We start from the raw sequence: 19,650 nt of genomic DNA on the forward strand, positions 1-19,650 counted from the left end.
TGCTTTAGCTACCTCAGTTTATAGCACTGCATGGCTCCAAATAGTCAAAGCCTTATACGCTTCTCCAAAGAACTGTTAGGGGCCAAGGCCAGCTGGCCTTTCCCAGGCAAAATGTCTTTGGAAGTCAATGGGAGTCTTGCCTGAGAGAAGACTGCAGAATCAGGCCCCAAATCTGTCACCAATTTGAAGATAAGAGGCCCTGATTTAGATCTCTGGTTAGCTGGTATCACTCCATTGACTGAAATGAAGCACTCCCTTACATAAAATTTGAGTTGTGTAGTTTGGCTTTTAACCTTGACCTAGTTTCAGATATCCACGACTATCAACATCATCAGAAAATGAACAAGGACTTCATGTCAAATGCAATACATTGGTAACACTTAATGCATGTTGTGGACCTGTCAGTTTGAATACTGCTTTGTAGAGTTATCTTTGAGGCCTCAATGGTGGAGAGAATTCTTAATACAAAATGAATAACCTATTAACTATTGCACCTTGTATTACAGTAGCTTTTACAAGTCCCAGTCACAGAGTCCCCATTGTGCTAGGCAATGTATAGACTTACTGTAAGGCTCCCATCCCAAAGAACTTGCAATCTTAGTTTAAAACAAGACATAAGAGGTGGTTGAATGAGTAGGAGTGAAACAGGATAGGGTAACAGTAATGCAAGCATGTTTGTTCATAGACTGGCTGCATGCACAATGCATTTTCATGATTCATTTTTAAAACATAAACTTTACCATTGTCTGGAGAGAGGTATAAGGCAAAAGTTCTTTCCAGGTATGTACTTCAGTTATGCATTCTTTTCTTTATTTGAACTGAGCTGGGAATATAATTCAGTCCACTAAAGCAGCAGCCCAGGCTGTGAAATGAAAAGATCTGGTGAGTTATGCCAATTACCAAGTTAAAATACAAACCTTTGTGGATTCACAAAGCAGTTGTCCTTTGAAGTCACTTCATATCATTGCTCCTCAGCTGGCACATCAAGTTGATAGAAACAAGCATTACAAAGCACAGAGAGTCTGCAGAGAGGTTGCTGTGTTTATGTGAACTATTACTAAATGAACTCAGAAGCTTAACTAAGGGGGTGGAAGGAATTTAAATAAACCCAAAGCAAAACCAGGGTAAGTATACAGTATAACCAAAACATCGTCACCCAGAAACAACAATGACTGACCTTAGAAATGTTCACTGGATTACTTGTTTAAATGTCTCACAGCCCTTACGGCCAGGTTCTTACACCCTTCCTTGCAGTGAGGAGTGCCTTCCTCACATCGATTTCTCAAGGAGAAAGGTACTGCTCGGTGTATCAGAGTCTGGTCCTAAATTAAAGCCTTTTCAAGTATTCAGAATATTATCTAAATGCCAGTTTCTTTCAGCTGTACCACTTGGGAAGTTTTAAGAGAAATTCTGATCTAAAATGATCCACAAATCCAACAACACTCCTCTAAGCAGCATTTCCTTCCCCTTATTTATTACTCTCTCTCTTCCCCTATTCCTAGCTCCCACTTATCGTGATTTATCACCCTCTGAGCCTGCAGACTACTCCTATGAATAGTCCCATTCAAACCAATAATGGGACTACTCGTGTGCAAGATTGGGACCTTTGATTGAAATCTACTTGAAGCAGGGACATTTTTTTTTCTGTCACTGTAAAATAGCACACACCTATAGTGCTATACAAATGTGGAGTCACAACAGAAAGATTACACCTTTGAATGCAGTATTAAGTATATGTCCTTCATATGTATAACATATCATTGGCTCATACAGTGTCTGATTTCTCCACTGCCTTGCCCCTTGTGCAGCTGTTTACACATAACTATAGGGATGGGATAGAAATTAGTAGCCACACTGAACATGCCGCCAGCCATTCTTTAGAGGAAATACTCCGGCAAAAGGAAGTCTTGGGTGGCAGTGTGGCCCAATGGATTGGAATAAGGAGCTACCTATTGTCAGCGCTGCCAATGACCTATGTGACCTAGGGCAACTCATCTTTTAGGTTTGAGCTCTTTGGGTCAGGAACTGTCATTTATTATATGTTTGTGCAGCACCTAACACACGGGACCCAACCTGGTTGTGGTGTTCAGACGCTACTGCAATAGAAAGGGAAAATAATAATTTCTACTTTTTCTGTGCCTTAATTTCCCCACCTGTAAAGTGGGAATAATACCCTCCTTTGTAGGGTGCTTTGAGATCTGTGAATGAAAAGCCTTTATATAAACAGCTAAGTATTATTGCAGTGTGATCTCCAAGATGGTATTTGCCTTAATTGCCTTTGGGAGGGTTTAGCCTTTATTGAAAATACCTATTGTTTAACTATGACTCATAGGAAGAGAGCTCTTGTATATTCAGAACCTACTGTTCATTGACTTACTAACTACAGAGTTAACGTGGCTTAACTATGTGGTTATTTAGCTTATTATTTGAAAAAGAAACACTTTTTTTGTCAGTTAAATTGTGCTTCAAAGCAGGTTTTTGGAATACATGTTAATAGCCTTAAGGAAAATAGTTTAATGTGTTCAAATTTGGATAAGATTATAATACCTTTGTTTTAATCTCTTAGAGCATAATTTGTACATGTAAGCAGGCTACCAGGTATGTATTTAATAATCACTGTAATCTTACAAACTTGTCATGTCAAACATTTTAACAACTTAAATCTGGAAGTGGGCCTGAATCAAAAAACAAACCTAAGCTAAGTTTAGGGAAGGCTGGATCTGGATCAAAAATCTGTGCCTCTGGTCCATCTCTGCTTCAAATACATACTTTTTTCTACATGCTTTTAACTTGTAACATTGGGAACATACATGACATTTTTCACAAGGTAACGAATATCCAATGTCCTGCCTTTCTACCACCAAAATAGATATACATTATTTTGTTTCTAGTTGCAGTTGAAAGGTCACTGCTATATGTTCTCCGCTCTTTCACAGTTTCTCTTCACTCACCCTACATTGAATAAGGTTCCTACATAGTTCTACTATATAATTCCTTCTCCAAGTGACTGGATGGCTCAGGGAATCACAAGTGTGTTAGTGGGTTTTAGACCGGGAACTGCCTGCATCATCTAATCCTGCACCCACACAGGCTTTGCCTACCCTACTTCTCCACAATTTGGAATAAACCAGGCAGTAGAGGGGCTGCCATCTGCTCTGATTCCACCATCCTCTGAAAGCACAGACCTCCAGGTCTTCTGCACCTGGGATGGCTGATCTGGTCTTCAAAATGGTGTGATTTCAGCAAAAGTGAGCTGATGTGGAGGATACATGTGTGCTTCCGGTACTAATGTCTGAAAAAGGAGCAGGTGAAGCCAAAGTATATAACTTATACAAAACGTACAGGGATAACGAATGCTCCTGAGCATATGGTATTTAGATGTGAAGCCAATAAGGAGTTCTGACTACATGATTATTTATTTTTGTAGGACTATTGGCTTCAAATGCAAAATGTAGCTTTTAAAAAAACAGTATCTCCCCAAATGTGCTGTACATTTTACAGACATACAGGAAATCAGAGTTCTAGGGTGACCAGATGTCCCAATTTTTATAGGGACAGTCCCGATTTTTGGGTCTTTTTCTTATATAGGCTCCTATAACCCCCCACCCCCGTCCCGATTTTTCACACTTGTTGCCTGGTCACCCTCCATAGTCCCTACCCTGGAGAATTTACAATCTAAGATGACAAAAATTGAAGGGCGAAGAAAAGGACTATAATATACAAACAAAACAGTGAGGACAATGTTTGGCACATGTCTTGTTAATTTCTTTTTTGTGGGGAAGAGGGAGCAACACCGTTACTAAGTTGATTTGTAACACCCCCTAAAAGAGGCTGGAGTGTGGTATGTTATGGGCAAGGAGCCCAAAGCAGTGTCAGGCTAAAAGGGAAATCAAGGAGTGGGAAACAAGAGAAATGGCTGGGAGGAATGAAGAGGAAATGACTTATGCAATAAGGGAGGTAAGAAATTGGGGAGGGGGGGTAGAGGACAAAAGCAACAAACAGAGAAAATATTTAAGTTTACATATGAAGTAACTAACGCCTGCACACCAAACATGCCAATAAAGATCAAAGTTTGTGTTAACCATAGTTGCTCAACTGCTTCCATGCATCTAAACATCACATAGCACTTCAAGGCCAGGCATCAAACCTAAAGTACTGGAATGGTATATTAAGTAGCTTCCTACCCTAGCCAGGTGAACAGGAACGTGAACGTTGCAGGCCAGTGGCCTTGCTTGGGTTGCCATCCACCTAGATGAATCAGTAATTGGGATGCTTTGCAATATGGTAACATACTGAGAAATCTGAGGAAGGAGCATCACTCTTAAGTTGCTTTGCTCTCTTGCATTTGGTTCAGATACTGGATTTTACACAAATAGAGGGTTTTTAAATAATGTGTTTTGCTAAATGATACACTTGTATCTTAGCTTTCCCCCCTAAATAGCTGGTTTCTTGGGGTGTTGAGGGTTGCCTTGATGTTGTTATACTACCCTAACCCTTCTGCCTAAATGCAGTACCAGGCACAGTGACATTTAATAAACTAAACAGAACATTTAGCTTTTTGATGATCTTTCTGAATTTAATATTAAAGATTAAGGTAAAAGCAAATCCAGCCCAATCACTTAATTTGACAGAGTTTAGCAAAATAGTTTCTGTAACCAAAGCCAAGTAGGCTGGATTTCAACTCTAGTTGTTTAAGGTCTTCTATCGTGTGTCAGCGAAGTGATTCACCTTTAAATCACTTACTCCAGTTAATGGTCACAATTATCATGTTTTGATTATATTAATTAGACCTGCACTTAAATCCTCTTTGCATTTCACCTCAACAACCCCTCCCTTAATTACTAACTCCTATAGCTTTAGAATGATGTAGGGTGGTTTTTTGTTTTTGTTTTTTGTGCATCTTTGTGGAATACATATTTCACTCAATTTGTTTTTTCCCCTTAAAATTTCCCAAGCTTTTTTTCTTTTTTTCTTTCTTGTCTTCCAATTCTTCCCATGTTTCATCTGTCAAATCAATATAAGGGTAAGGCTTCCAGTCTGGGTCTGCTCACTTGTGACTTCTCACTGTTCTGTTGGCTGGTGTTCACATCAGTGAAATCCTTTTGACATTAGCATTTTGGGGCTTTTTCTTTTATATATGGACGTAGGAAACATGCATACCTTCACATTCCTTTGAGTGCTAGAGGTGTGCAACTAGAGACTGGGGCCCAGATCCTCAACTGGTGTAAATAAATACAGTGCCACAATTTGGCCCAGGATATCTAAGCTCCTTCATAATAGGGGTCAAATATAGTTCATGTGGAAGCAGGCACAAATCCATAGACTTTAACAGAGCTGTGCCCACTTACACCAGGGACTGATTTGGTCCGTTTTCAAATAGTGATCAGCTCTGTTCTTATTTCTACCAGGGTAGCACCTTGGGGCTGTACTAAGCATTGTACAAACACATAACAATAGACAGTTCCTGCTTCAAGATTTTACAATATAAATAGACAAGAGAGAGAGGGAAAGAAGGGAAAGGCACAGAGATGTGAAGTGACTTGCCCACAGTCATACAAAGAGTGAGTGAGTGGCAGAACGGAATAGAGGCCAAGCCTCCTGCCTCCCTATCTGCTAGGCCGCACATTCTAAAATTTCATAATGGTACCAAACCTACAGTTGTGTACTATGGGTAGTTATAGTTTAAGGTACATTTGATACATCTGAATAGTAGTGCCATTATCAGCTGCTGTTACTGTAAATCCTCTTTAGTTCTCTACTTCCTGGATATCTACATGGTCTTGTCAACAATTTGGATATCTATCTATGGGGAGAGAACAAAAAATGTTTTCAAACATCTGTTCACTCCATATTCAGATCCAGGGTCAATGAACAACTGGCCACACGGCAACACCAGAGGTGCTATATGAAGTACTGTAATCAAATTCTATTCAGGGCATCAGAAGCTCATCTTGTTCCTGATGGGGCCCTGCTACCTGTGGAAACTCACCAGTCTCAACCCTTACTCTAGTACGTTTGCTGAACACCACCAAAAGGCAAAATTCTGTCATTAATTATAGTACTGTAAATCTTGAGAAACTCCACAGAAAACAGAGCAGACTTTGGCTGAATACTGATAATGAAACTCAAATGAGCACAGAAAATACTAACAAGCAAGCCAAACCATTACACGAGGAAAAACCTCTTCACAGGCAGTGAATTAATTTCGTGCATTATATTGTGCCTATATGAGAGACTACAGCTAATTGGAAAAATTCTGATGCAACATTTCTTCCACTGAAATTTGTTGAAATGGAAATGTTTTCTGGAGATGGTTCAATTTCAGCAAAGCTTCTCCAGAAACCAGGCAGATTTCAAAGTTTGCCTGTCAGACCTGGTTTTCTGCCAGCTCACATGCCCATCTCTTTGGCAGCCAGTGCTGTAGACTATCCCAGGGCTCGGGTTCCATTCCCTTTTATGGAGAATTTTGAAATGTCCTGTTTCCAAATTTAAAAATATTGGAATCTTCCATGAAAGGAAATTACCTTTCTCTACCCCATCCTACTAGAGAATTTTACCAAAAAAAGGTGGATGGGTGATGGCATGCAGGGAGTGGGGGAAAGTGTGTCTGGTAAAGTTTCCGAGTGTAGACATGGTCTTAGGAGAAAAACCTGCTCCTTTGTGTGGTGTGGTTGTGCTGGAGAAGGGGAGGCAGTGTGGGGGAAACTTTGTCAGCACAAAGCTCAGCTCTCAGCATACTAATACACACAGGTCAGCATTTGCTGTTATGTATAAGCGACACCACCATGAAACAGAGGCTGTGTATGGCGGTAGGTTAGGGCTCCAATGGCAGTGCAGCCTTAGAAGGAGGATTCTTTCCTCCAGTTAAACAGTTCCCAGCCTACCTACTTGGACTGAGGATCTGAGCCCTAATCATATTAAACCTAATGCTGCTAAAATAAATAGCATCACTGCAGAGAATTGTAACTGAAACAATAGGCTTGATTACACTCACCTGCAGTGCCAGGAAAGAACAACTGTGCAAACAAGAGAGTGATGATCCTAAAGATTATAGGCACTACAGGGCCCTAAGAGGTACAAGTCCACTGAAGTCAAGGGTTTAACAACTGTTTAGTGTAGCAGTGAATAGCTTAATGTATTCACAGTATCTTAACTCTGCTTTAGAGATTAAATACATTGCTTATTAAAATACACTATTTTAAATAAAATATTCATTTCTTTGAATGAAGAAAGATTGGTTTTTAATTGTGGAGAGCTTTTAAAACATGAAGAGTTACCTGAAAAAGAGAGAAATGCATATAAAGTCCAGCTTTGCTTGACGTGCAGAAACAACAAAGGTATCAAAAGGGGCATTATTAGCTTTGCCTCTTGTTGATCAACAAATACATGTGAATTTGTGTTGAAGAACTATCAAATAACTTACATCATCTTAAATAGCTCTTGGAAAACAGGCACAAGGGTAGCAAATCTTATTTTCAATACTTCTCATCTGATCAGGATGAGTGATACAGTCCTATTTATTATGTAACACAACCTGGCAATTATTGTATGTACTGTGGTATCACATAGGACCTTCTCCTGTACCACCACCCCATTCTGCAGAACAGTGTGTCGAACACAGACCAAAACAATGGTCCCTGCCCCAACATCATATATAACATACCCAGCGTGACCTCCTTACACAGTTATATATCAAACCTGAGACAATTCAGTTTATTTAAACCTCCGATGATCAAAGACAAGAATAAAGGGACCGAAACGTAGCATCTTCCCCGGCAAGGCTTTTGGATATTGAGTCCTCTGTGCTGAGCACTTATAGGAGCATGCTCCAGAGTTATATGTGATGTGGGAGAAAAAAACCCTAATAGGAGCCATAAAAGAGTAAATTAAATGGAATTTGTATATTAAAATTATCTTTATTTTATTATGACATAGGTTAGTTTAAACATGCCCTTTTCCTATTACTTTGCCCTTTTTGGATTGCTTCCCTGCTCACAGCAGGCAGGGATACCAGGGAAAATAGATTACTTTTATCTGAAAAAGAATATTTTCTTTGGAGGAAAAAACGTCTCTCTTTTCCCTGTGCTACACTATGAAGGAGCAAAATCCCCATAGCCAAGCATTTTATTTTTGATTACAGCTTGTAGAAAAGAAAATGGTCATTGTAATTTTTACAACTAGCTAAAATACAAAATTAGGGCGTTTGCAAAATCTTTCTGAAAAAAAGTTATTTCATGTAAACAGGCACACAAGTAGATAAATTAATTGAATGTTTAATTGAGCACAGCAGCCAAAATGATAAATATTAATTACTACTTAGTTCATGAAACAAAATAACTAAAATCCTGCTCAGAATTGTGAGTAGATGAGCTCATACACATGAAACAAAGCTTTATTGCTATGTTTTTTTAAACCTGGCAGATGTTCAGGGCTTCTCTAGAAAAAGTAAAGATTCTCTTTGCATCTGAATGTACATTTCACATTGGTGAAACAGGCTTCCAAATTATTTTTCAATTCTCAACAAATTATTCTATCAGTGTAGTCTATGTGATTAATTAGAGTTAATCACAAGCACCTCCAATAAAGGCTAACTATGGTTGAATAAAAAGATTAATCTCTCTTCCTGACCCATTATATGAAGTCTGAATATTATTTAGACATCAGGAGATAAAAAGTATGTCAATGAAGGACAAATACAGATTAAAATTACTAAAAGGAGAAATTAAGTTAATTTCAGTGCAGCATATTTGTAAGCAATGTGTAATCAGCGTCTTCTGTTAATTAAACCATCTACTATTATGTTCACTGGTAAATCTAGTCCAAACATGTGCAAACGCAAAAATCTAAAAGAATCCAAATGCCTTTGGCATTCAAATAGAAGCAACTTTTTAGTACATTATCACTGGCAAAAAATATATTGTTTTTTCCCCTGAAGGGTATAAAGTGCAGATGAACAATCCACGGTAAATTTCACTAATAGCAATAAGGGCCAAATTCCAATCTAAGGTATGCAAGTTAAAATTCCACTGACATTGAGTGTCACCAATGTATATCTGATTGCAGAATCTATCCATAAATGAATACTTTAAACATTTTTAAACATACATAGACATTTTAAATGTTAATGAGAAGTCTGCTGCTCATTTGTTACTCTTTACTGGGCCACACCTATTCCTCAAACTGATATCTTCTGATCTGACACACAGTAGCAGAGTTGTCCTACTTTCTGTTAGGAATTAATCTACTTTAGAATATTACAGAACAATGGTCCAAGTGACTGCATTCAAACCTCTTTCCTTATGCTAGGCCAATATCCCACCATGTGCAATGTTGAGTCTAAATGTGGCCCCAGCCCTACCAAGGGATTTGCTTGAGCCAACCGTTACATCAGCACCAAGTGTCAGATTCCAAAGTGACTCTACCCTAAAACTGCAGGATTGGAGCCTGGTGGGGGTGGGGCTATGAGTTAAAGTTTCATTTTTATACACTTATATCCATAGCATCCTAGCATTTCCTGGGCTTACAAGGTCTACTTTAGTCCCAAGCCTGACCAAGGCCCCAGCCCCATGCAGAGCCACTGCATGAGGCAGCCACGAGGCCTTATACAAGTGCCCAACTAACCACTTTGTCTGGGGAAGCTGTGTTGATGACAAATTCTCAGGAAAAGGAAGATCACCCTAACGCCTGCCCTCTCAGGGGTCAGGAGCACCAACCATCCCCATGTCAGTTTGATCTCCACTGAAGGAAATCTAATCCATATTGCCAGGATCAGCAACACAGATGCCACTAGCCTCAAGCTTAGCTGACCTACGTCACCAGTTACCAGGATTCTGACCTTATCAGCTCCCAACATCAAGGAGGTATACACCAATGGGATTCAATAGTCAAAGACAGTTGGCAAGTGATGCCCTCCTGCTTCAACATCCAGTCCCTGGCTCAGTGGGCAGAAAGCTCTTATATCCTACCAACAACTTTGATCAGGAAACAACCACTAGTCTGTATGTGCCTCACCCACTGTAACAGCAAGTCACCCAATACCAGCACAGATGACAGAATTGCCTCCTCAGTGTAGGCAGCTCCATTTAGCTCAAATGATTGGCTTCATTTCCCTGTCCATATCCATATTCTGTAAGCAGGAAGATGAAGTTGGATGGGTTTGAGCAGGGGCTGATACTGGAGCTAGCAGATCCAGGGCATCTGCCATGACCCACTGACCATAGTGCATTTTGGAGTGGGGGGCCCTCAAAAGAGGTCATCATGAGTAATGACCCACGATTAACAATGTACCAGACCAATTTAGGCTGCCTTCCCAATGGCACAAACTGATCAAATATGGTCCTGAGCACCTTAAGACTGCTGTGGATATAATTAATCTACAAGTACACCTGTAACTTGTTTGGGTGCATGAGCTTCTCCAAACTGAAACCTAGGGTTCTTATCCCAAGCATAGGCTAAGGGGAATTAATAATTACTGTGTAATGTCATGTGTTATAAATGAACCTAAGGCCCATATCTCCAGCATTTTCAAGGGGGTTGAATAGTTAGAGATTGGGAGGACAGGAGTGTTCCCCTTGGAAACAAGAAAGCAAATGGGTAGGATGCCTGGATTTGAGGATATTAGATACTACAGGAGGTATTTATTTTCCCTTTTCTGTCACTTTCTTCTTCACTTTAAGACTCCAGCAAAGGAAGGGGTGTTAACAGGCTGCATGTACAGAAAATTGCCCATGTACAGAGAGAGAATTATTAAATGTTGTGTAAATGTTCCCATTAAATTTTCTAATTAAATACAGTGGAGAAATCAACCTAAATCACATGTTTATATGTATATTAGGGGAGACAGCAACTTTAATCTTGTGCCAATAAAAATAATGTGGAGGGGTGAAAGCCACTTCACATAAGAATGACTATACTGGTCAGACCAATGGTCCAGCTAGTCCAATATCCTGTTTTCTGACAGTGGCCAGCGCCAGATGCATCTCAGGGAATGAACAGAATAGGGCAATTATTATATGATCCTCATCCCCTGTCATTCAGTCCCAGCTTCTGACAGTCAGAAGTTTAGGGATACCCAGAGCACAGGGTTATGTCCCGGACCATCTTGGCTAATAGCCATTGCTGGACCTATCCTCAATGAACTTATCTAATTCTTTTTTGAACCCAGTTATACTTTTGGCCTTCACAACATCCCCTGATAAGTTCCACAGGTTGTTGGTTGGTGTGTGTGAGGGAGAGAGAATATTCTTTTGTTTGTTTGAAATCTGCTGCCTATTAAGTTAATGGGATGGCCCTAGTTCTTGTGTTATGTGAAGGGGTAAATAACACTTTCTCCACACCCGTCAGATTTTCATAGAAGACCTCTATCATAGTCTCCCGCTTTAATCATCTCTTTTCTAAGCTGAACAATCAGTCCTTTTAATCTCTCCTCATATGGAAGCTGTTCCCTACCCCTAATAATTTTTTTTGCCCTTCTCTGTACTTTTCCTAATTCTAATATCTTTTTTGAGATGGGGCAACCAGAATTGCACCCTATATTCAAGGTGTGGACTTATATAGCAACACTGATATTTTCTGACTTACCTATTCCTTTCCTAATAGTTCCTAACATTCTGTTCGCTTTTTTGACTGCTACTGCACATTGAGTAGATGTTTTCAGAGAACTATCCACAGTGACTCCAAGATCTCTCTCTTCAGTGGTAACAGATCCCATCATTTTGTACGTATAGTTGAGATTATGGTTTCCAATGTGTATTACTTTGCATTTATCAGCGTTGAATTTCATCTGCCATTTTGTTGTCCAGGCACACAGTTTTGTGAGATCCCTTCATAATGGTTTGCAGTCAACTTTGGACATAACTATCTTGAGTAATTTTGTATCATCTGCAAACTCAGCCACTTCAAAGTTTATCCTTTTTTCCAGACGATTTATGAATATGTTGAACAGCACTGGTCCCAGTAGAGATCACTGGGGGACACCACTATTTACCTCTCTCCAGTCTGAAAACTGACCATTTATTCCTACCTTTTGTCTCCTGTCTTTTAACCAGTTACTAATCAATGACAGGCCCTTCCCTCTTATCCCATGACTGTTTAATTTGCTTAAGAGCCTTTGGTGAGGGACCTTGTCAAAGGCTTTCTGAAAGTCCAGTACACTATATCCACTGGATCAACCTCGTCCATATGCTTGTTGACTCCCTCAAAGCAGTCTAATGGAGTAGTAAGGCCTGATTTCCCTTTACAAAAGCCATGTTGAGTCTTCCCTAACATATTATGTTCATCTATGTGTCTGATAATTCTGGTCTTTTCTGTAGTTTCAACCAGTTTGCCTGATTCTGAAGTTAGGTTGACTGGCCTGTAATTATACAGATATGTAAATAGAAATGTATGGAGAAAAGACTGAGTCTTCTCACCTGTAGGGAAATACAAGAGACCTCATACTATGAAATACACACAGGCTAGAAATCTAGTTGAAGCTGATAAATAGGAATTTAGGGAGCTCCTACAGCAATAAACATTCATGGAGGGAAAAAACTACCAAGAATTTCACATCCATAAACAGAGACAAGTCCATCTCAATGCATAGATATAGAGGAAATCCAATCCAATATACAGAGGGAGCGTATATATCAAATTCATAGATATCATCCTGATCTCCCGGCTAAACCATAGATATTTGTAATCTGGAACAAATATTTAGGGAGCATCCAAACTGGCCTTTGCAAACAGCAATCAATTAACTAGAAGTAAACTCTAATGTCAACATATCCAAAACAGGCTGTCATCACCCTTTGTTGAAAGGAGTGCTTATGGAGCTGTTAGAGAAGCTGCTGCTCCCTGGGAAAAAAGCAGAAGCCCTGTTGGTCTGAATGAGAGCTCTTGGCAAGGGGGCATTCAAGCCAGGAGAGTCTGGGGGAAGAACAGGGCTTGAATACCAAGAGTAGCCATAGCTGAGCTCTGTTGCCAGCAGCAGCCATCAATGGGTAATGAAGGAGTGGTAGGTTTTTATCAGGCTCCTCCATTAGAAGGGTGGAGCTGGAGACTTGCACATGGGCCAGAAATGTGGAGCAGCAGTGGTGCAGAACAGGATTTACAACAGCAGAAAGTGGATCAAAAGAGGACAGTTTCCACCTGCTGCTGTTCCTTTATAATTGAACATCTTGTCAGCCAACCAAGCCCACTGCTTGCAAAAACTAACCACTGGCGGCCTCCCGAACGTGGCTTTTTATGCTGATGTGCAGTATGATGCTATTGCACCATTGTTGATCTATTGCCTTTTAACGTGTTCTTAATTGTTAAAACACTGGAGCAGACGTGCAAGTGCTTACATCAAACACTCAACTTCCACCCATGGGAGCAGTTTTTATGAACACGAACACCACCCATCCCAATAAAATTCCACATACTTTCGTCTTATGAACAAACCTTCATAGAACAGCTGGCAGGAAAAATAAGGTGGAAGTAAGCGGCTATTAAATTGCTAAACAACATTTTACTGAACAATCCAAAGCTTTCCCATTTCAGTTCCAAACACAAGCGTGCATGGTCTGTTCAAGAAGGTCTTAAGTGTGTTCTTAAAAAAAAGCTAGAACAATCGTCTGTTAAAAATGGTATTTTCTAATGACATCTTCCAGTACAAGGTGAATTGTTTCTTCATCCAGCATCATTAGGTCATTCTAGGTCATGAAAGCAATGCATGCTTTCATGTAATTTACCATTTGCTGTTTTATGACTAATGGTTCTGGATACATGTTCAATGCATCATTTCTTCTCTCATAATTGTGGTGTCTTGGCAAAGGTTCCCTTTAAACAAACAAAAATATTAAACTTTATATAAATCATCTTCTACAGAACAGGCAATTTAGATATATTTTGGGAGCAGTGGGAATTACTACAAGATATAAACTATCTTTACTGTCTCAATCTATTCAGTTAGTCTATTTTAGCAGAGATCACACATGCAGTCTTCTCTCAGCCGCCTCTTCTCTTTACACAGCTGCACTCCTCCCTTGCACCTGCATTCTCTCTCTTTCTACTGCTTCTCTTATTCTCTTCCTGCTTTAGAGTCAACCCATCCCTGCCCCTTGAGTCTTTCCAAACCTTACTCCCTCTGTACTGACAGCAGTCACACCTGCAGTTCCACTATTCTCAGGACTGCAGCCCTGCTAGCACCCATAGGTGTTCTCCAATATAGCAAAGAGGGGTAAATATGTTAATATTATTTGAGTCCAAAGGATCTAGTCACCTCAAAGAGGGGTGAAGCCATGGGATGGTGCAATGGGCATGCAGCTAGAGATGTAGGTGTGCTCCTCCTTAATGCCAGGTTTCTTGGGAAGCCCTGATCCTGGAGCAGTACAGTTCAGCAATGCAGGCCAGCATCCTATAGCGATGATCAGGTCCAATATCTTTTCTCCCAAGTAGAAACTCACCCTAGGGGACTTCTCTCTTATATTCATGAAGTGATATAATGAAAAACAACAGATAACAGTTTGCCAAACTATTCCCTATCTATTAGTATTATTTGACTCCACTTTGTTACTGTTATAATGGAGAACAGAACTGTGCAGGTGAGCAATTTACCATGCACCTGACAGCCACAAACTTGGTCATCCTCATAAAATAATTCATATAAGGATAGAGGAAGCAACCACAAGAAAAGATGGAGATTATATATCAGTTCCCTTGACAGAGGATTTACTTGGCATTTGTTACTCAGATATACCATCTAGGGTGATAAGAAAGGTTAAGGTCTTGTTGGATCCCCTATTTCTTCTAGATGCTCATGTAGTGGCAGTAGCCAAGAACACTTTTTATCATTTGCACTTGCACTACCTTGTGACCTATTCTTATGGAAACAGACCTTGCTTAACCACAGCTTTGTCACCTTACTAGTGGATTTCTGCTACACACACTCTCAGGCAGTACACCTTAAAACCACTCTGAAACTTCAGCGACTAAAGAATACAGCATCACACACACAGAGAAAACATCACATCAATGCACTGTGACCTGCACTGGTTATTACTTGATTTCCAGGATAATTTTAAGGTGTTGGTTTTGCACTACCAAATTGATTCTAGGTTCTGACTTAGTACCATTACTTCATGCAATGCTATGGCAGTTGTGATCAGCTGAGGCACTAGATTTAACAGTTGCCTGGTTTAAACAAGAAAGGGCAAATGCCAGGACATCTTTGGTGTCTGCAACTTTATCTGATAGACCCTAGATCCAGTGATCTGCAAAGCATGCTACAAGACGTATCCATTTCCTGGGCTATTCTGAGAGGGAGAGGTGAAAAGAGTTATGGAATGGAAAAGAGTTTAAGTGGGTTGGAAGATCTTTAAAGTGGCTTGGCCTAATACATTTCTTTTATGATACATTTGAGAAGATTTCAGATCCATTTTTAATACTTTTGGGACTAGAGTGTTTCAGATGGTACAGATCTGAGTGAGGATCAGGAAAGTGCACAGCAGCCCCTCCCTACTTCTTTTTTGGGTTATGTGCACCACGGGGGTGCCTGGAGGAAACAAACAGTCCCCACTTTTCCCCCAAGCACTGGGATGAAGACTTCTCTGGCTATTATGTGGTGTGTGTAAGACAGAAATGTTGAATCCCACCAACTTTAGTCATCTGTGTAAGGACCAGTCACAATCTGAACTCACTATCTAAAAATTAATTTAAATTTAAAATATTTGTAGACATATTGCACAATAGCAGCATCAGGCCATAGACCTTCATGACATATGCCACATTTTTCATACTCTTGTCAATACAAATTCTAGAATGCACTATAAAATTAAGTGGTAACTTTTCACTACTAGTTGTAAATGGGAATAAGAAGCTCTTTACCATCTGCTTACCCAAGTCCCAATTATAAATCTGCTTATACTTGCAATACGTACAGCATACAAATATCTGGTGTGCTGTGTTTATACACCACCAGAACCAATTCTCAAAGAAAACCACTTTATAACTTTTTTATCTTACAAAAAGCCTGGGTCCAAAATTTGCCAGTAAACCTGAAAGTTCAAATAATTACTGTGTGTACAGTAGTTTGAGATCCTCTTATAAAAGACTTTATATAAGTGCATGTCAGTAATAACAATAATGTATAAATACTGAGTTAAGCTTCATGTTTTTCCAAATTAATGCACATTTCAACTTTCTTCTAACTTGCTGTGCAAAATATGTATGTGGAGGCAAAACATTCATTCTATAATCAATACAGAAAAGTCCTGGATACTTTTTCCTCTTTGCATGCCAGCTTTAATTAGCCTCTGATTGAAGGAGTGCATTTTAAATCCAAGGCACACAGAAGAAAATCAAAACCGAATACAGTACATATAAAAGCACCAAATACTTCAAGACTCCAAAGGCTTTGCCTAGATGCCTTCTAACAAAAAGTGTCACCTTCCAAAACCTCAGAATTAGTGAGAAATAAGCAACCACAAATAAGAGTTCCATTTGTCTTGTCAAGCTTTGCTCAATGCAAAGAAGTTGCTTGAAAGGACCCAAGGGTGCTGTGTTGCTAATATGCAAGGAACCCTCATAGTCTTTTTCTAATTTGTATGTTTCCAGTTCCCATGCAACACTTTCTCACTGAGCTCATTAGGCTTCTCATGGATTGTCACTCTGCTAGCTCAGTCTAGTTTTAGGCAGTGATCCACTACTTCTGCTACAAAAGGATATGACCAGCATGTATTTGAGAAAGAATTCACAAGCTAGCCACCAGAACACATGGCAGGGTGAGAAAAGGGAAAGTCTGCTGGAAATCCGCGCAAGGATCAAGTGAAGGGACAAAGAAAGGAAATCTGCCATTCTTGCTCTTACCCTCCATAGGGAAGAGGGAGAATGTGCCAACCCCCATTAAAAAAAGCATCAGTTAATCAGGATGTATAGCCCCCTGGTGATTTATGTTAAGAGAAGGAAGAGCAAGTGACAGCATATTGGGATGAAAAAAAGAGTGGAAGGAGATCGAAAAACACACAGAGAAAGAAAGAGGATTACATTGATGGGTGCCCCATCAATGCTGTAATTATACAAGATAGGAAATGTGGAAGACTGATGAGAAAAAAAAAGGTAAAGAAAAGTGACTAATGAAGGAACATGTGAAATGGAAACAAAAATCATTTTAGCACCAAACTGTGCCTTCAGATACTGTGACAGGGTGGGACTCACCATGCTAGCACCTCCAGCTGGTCATCTTGCGGATCAGCTCCACAGGTCGGTATGCCAACTCTCAGTGGGGTCTCACCCACCGTTGCTTCTGCTCCTAGACCTGTGTCATTCCAAGGACCGCAGAGTCCTCTTCAGCACACAGCCATCTGATTGTGCCACACTCTGGGCTCCTCCCTTCTGGGGGACAGTACCTCAGTCCAATGGTCCAGCCACTTCCACAGTGGCAAAGGGGGCACGGGAGGGGGACCCGGGCCTGCCCACTACTCTGGGTCCTGGCCCAGGGACCCTGTAAATGGCAGCCACACGCTGCGTCCCCTCCAATATCTCAGTCTACTTCCCTGGGTCGCTTCCCCGCAGCCCCAACATCTTCTCCATCCTTATCTGAGGGCTTCAGCATGCCAGTCTTAGCAGTCAGCCAGGAGCTTGCTCTCACTCCTCTGATCCTGCCCAGCACTGCTCTGTCCCAGATGCTATCTTTCCTCCTCCTGCAAAGCAACCAGTCATCCCTCCTCAAGCTCCAGGGAGCAACTGAACCTGCTCTGCCCTGCAGCTCTTCTTATATGGTCCTGTCCAGCCCTGATTGGCTGCTCCTTGCAGCCCCTCTCCTTGCAGCCCCCTCCTTCTTTTTGCACAGCCTCCCCAGGGCTCTATTAACCCCTTACTAGCCAGTGTGGGGAGGGTGCCTCATCACAGATACCCATATGTAACTCCTTCAAAATAACTTGAGCATGTTTGCATGATATGCACATTTCTTTATAAGGAGGATATAAGAGTCCTACAAACTACTCCAATATTCCAAGGGCTTCTTAGTTGAGCTACTTGTCAAGTATGGCAATGGAAGCCCCAAGATTCATTGTCCTGTGAGATTCAATTATTCGTACGGCTCAGACCACCAAAATACACTAGTGCAGTTTTTGGTGTTCAGTAGGGCAATCAGATTCTTATTCAGCTGTATGTATACTGTACTTGATCTTCAGCCTAAGAGTGGATATTAATGGTATAGTAAATTAAATCTCTGTCCTGATCTGACTGCCACTTTTGTAACGAGTCATGAAGTCTCTCACCATCTGGAGAGGGGGACTGACTATTCGGGATCACTCCAGGAGACTCATGGGGTAATGAGCTTCCAAAAAAACCTAGGAGAAAAAGATGTTAAGCAAAAAGACTCATGATGTGCCAGGGATTTGGTGGCACATTACAACTAACTTATGTCAACCAGCCATATTTTCAGAGATTTTAAAAGCAGGAAGGGACCATTTTGATCATTAGTCTGAACTCCTGCATAACACAGTCCATAAAATTTCACCCAGTAATTCTTGCATTGAGCATATAACTTATGGTTGAGCTAGAGAATACTTTTTAGAAAGACATCCAGCCTTGATTTAAAGATTGCAAGTTTTGGAACATCCACAATTTCCCTCAGTCAGCTGTTCCAATGGTTTAATAACTTCACTATGAAGAAACTGCACCTCATTTCTAATCTGAATTTGTCTAGATTCAACTACCATAACTTCTATCTTGTTATGCAATTGTCTGCTAGATTAAAGACCCCCTATATTGTCAGAAACCTCCCCTCATGTAAACACTTAGGCAGAGATCCTCAAATATATTTAGGTGCTTAACACTCATTCCTTTCAATGGGAATTAAGCACCTAAATACATTTGAGGATCTGGGTCTTGCAGTCTATGATGAAGTCACCCCTTAACCATCTCCAGAATAAGTTAAATAGATTGAGCTTCTTAAATCTTTCACCATAAGTTAGGTTTTCCAGCTAGACAATCATTCTTGTAGCTCTTTACTGAACCCTTTCAATTTTTCAACATCCTTCTTGATATGTTGATACCAAAACTGGGACACAGCATTTCAATAATGGTTTTACCAATGCTGTATATAGAGCTAATACTTCCCTGCTCCTACTCAATATTCCCTTGTTGTTTATACATCCAGGAATTATTTTAGCCCAAAACAACTAACATTGTTTGCCAACTTACTGTATTAGCAGAAGTATGAAGGCAGAATACTAGTAGTACAAAATTGCTAGCACTTGTAGATTTCAAAATCAAGTTACATGGGTCTAACAAACAAAAAAATAACTTGAAAAGTTATATTGCACTTTGGTACGTTGTTCAGAAGACTTATTTTGTGAAGCCGGCAGGCCAGTGTTATATAAACAAAAGCAAATGAATAATTTTCTACAAAATTCTTTTTAGTGGTATTAGTTTGGCTTCAAGAACACCGCTACATTTTACTGTGCAGTTTGTGGTTTTGGGATTGAATCATCTAATAAACTGATCATGTACCACTACTTCAATGAAAAGTGCTTTTACTGCTGACCTAAAATGTTTCAAGGAAGAACTAACTACAAAGTAACAGCAGAATGTGAATAAATAAAGTCCAGTGAAAGATGCTTATATAACTGCTATATGCTCTCATTAACATGTGAAGATTCCAACGAGTTAGAAAATGGCAGATAA

The sequence above is a fragment of the Terrapene carolina genome, unplaced genomic scaffold (genome assembly GCF_002925995.2).
Source record: "Terrapene carolina triunguis isolate 2854851 unplaced genomic scaffold, T_m_triunguis-2.0 Scaffold96, whole genome shotgun sequence".
NCBI classification, from domain to species: domain Eukaryota; kingdom Metazoa; phylum Chordata; order Testudines; family Emydidae; genus Terrapene; species Terrapene triunguis.